Here is a 1,742-nt window from a genome sequence, read left to right as displayed (position 1 = left end):
AGGCTAGAGTCTCGTTCGTTATCGGAATTAACCAGACAAATCGCTCCACCAACTAAGAACGGCCATGCACCACCACCCACCGAATCAAGAAAGAGCTATCAATCTGTCAATCCTTCCGGTGTCCGGGCCTGGTGAGGTTTCCCGTGTTGAGTCAAATTAAGCCGCAGGCTCCACTCCTGGTGGTGCCCTTCCGTCAATTCCTTTAAGTTTCAGCTTTGCAACCATACTTCCCCCGGAACCCAAAAGCTTTGGTTTCCCGGAGGCTGCCCGCCGAGTCATCGGAGGAACTGCGGCGGATCGCTGGCTGGCATCGTTTATGGTTAGAACTAGGGCGGTATCTGATCGCCTTCGAACCTCTAACTTTCGTTCTTGATTAATGAAAACATACTTGGCAAATGCTTTCGCTTCTGTTCGTCTTGCGACGATCCAAGAATTTCACCTCTAACGTCGCAATACGAATGCCCCCGCCTGTCCCTATTAATCATTACCTCGGGTTCCGAAAACCAACAAAATAGAACCGAGGTCCTATTCCATTATTCCATGCACACAGTATTCAGGCGGGCTTGCCTGCTTTAAGCACTCTAATTTGTTCAAAGTAAACGTGCCGGCCCACCGAGACACTCAACTAAGAGCACCCTGGTAGGATTTCAACGGGGTCCGCCTCGGGACGCGCAAGCACGCCTTCGGCTCGCCCCACCGGCAGGACGTCCCACGATACCTGCCAGTTAAACACCGACGGGCGGTGAACCAACAGCGTGGGACACAAATCCAACTACGAGCTTTTTAACCGCAACAACTTTAATATACGCTATTGGAGCTGGAATTACCGCGGCTGCTGGCACCAGACTTGCCCTCCAATAGATACTCGTTAAAGGATTTAAAGTGTACTCATTCCGATTACGGGGCCTCGGATGAGTCCCGTATCGTTATTTTTCGTCACTACCTCCCCGTGCCGGGAGTGGGTAATTTGCGCGCCTGCTGCCTTCCTTGGATGTGGTAGCCGTTTCTCAGGCTCCCTCTCCGGAATCGAACCCTGATTCCCCGTTACCCGTTACAACCATGGTAGGCGCAGAACCTACCATCGACAGTTGATAAGGCAGACATTTGAAAGATGCGTCGCCGGTACGAGGACCGTGCGATCAGCCCAAAGTTATTCAGAGTCACCAAGGCAAACGGACCAGACGAGCCAATCCGATTGGTTTTGATCTAATAAAAGCGTCCCTTCCATCTCTGGTCGGGACTCTGTTTGCATGTATTAGCTCTAGAATTACCACAGTTATCCAAGTAACGTGGGTACGATCTAAGGAACCATAACTGATTTAATGAGCCATTCGCGGTTTCACCTTAATGCGGCTTGTACTGAGACATGCATGGCTTAATCTTTGAGACAAGCATATGACTACTGGCAGGATCAACCAGGGAGCTGCGTCAACGAGAGCTGAGCAGCCGGCCGCCCGGGAGTGTGTCCCGAGGGCCCGCGCGAACACGCAAGCGTCCGCTCAATTATTCTGCAAACAGGAGGAGGCTGAGCTCCCCTGCACGATACACCTCGAAACCCTCTCAGGTCCCGGCGGCGCGCAGCGCCGTCCTAAGTACTTGGTCGGGTTCGAGAGAGGCGCAATCGCCCGGAGATAGGCGAGTAGACGCTTTCAGTGCGAACACCCGTGCTCCCAACTGAGCTTGCCGCTGCCGACAGAGGCCCGGGAGCGTGCTGTCGTGGCATTGCCGGCGGGAAACAACAC

The 1,742-nt window shown here is 53.4% G+C and overlaps 1 non-coding gene across 1 annotated transcript in view; it reads right to left on the bottom strand.

The window, feature by feature from the left end:
- The window catches only part of LOC126316470 (small subunit ribosomal RNA), a 1,893-nt gene extending 471 nt beyond the window's left edge, over positions 1–1,422 (bottom strand). Inside the window, exon 1 of the ribosomal RNA XR_007556094.1 lies at positions 1–1,422. This exon is cut by the window's left edge and continues 471 nt beyond it. This is a non-coding gene — a ribosomal RNA (small subunit ribosomal RNA).
- Between the last annotated feature and the right edge of the window lie 320 nt (positions 1,423–1,742).

The sequence above is a fragment of the Schistocerca gregaria genome, unplaced genomic scaffold, assembly GCF_023897955.1.
Source record: "Schistocerca gregaria isolate iqSchGreg1 unplaced genomic scaffold, iqSchGreg1.2 ptg000587l, whole genome shotgun sequence".
NCBI classification, from domain to species: domain Eukaryota; kingdom Metazoa; phylum Arthropoda; class Insecta; order Orthoptera; family Acrididae; genus Schistocerca; species Schistocerca gregaria.
The sequence above is the reverse complement of the archived record's forward strand: the minus strand, read 5'-3'. Positions and strand labels throughout refer to the sequence as shown.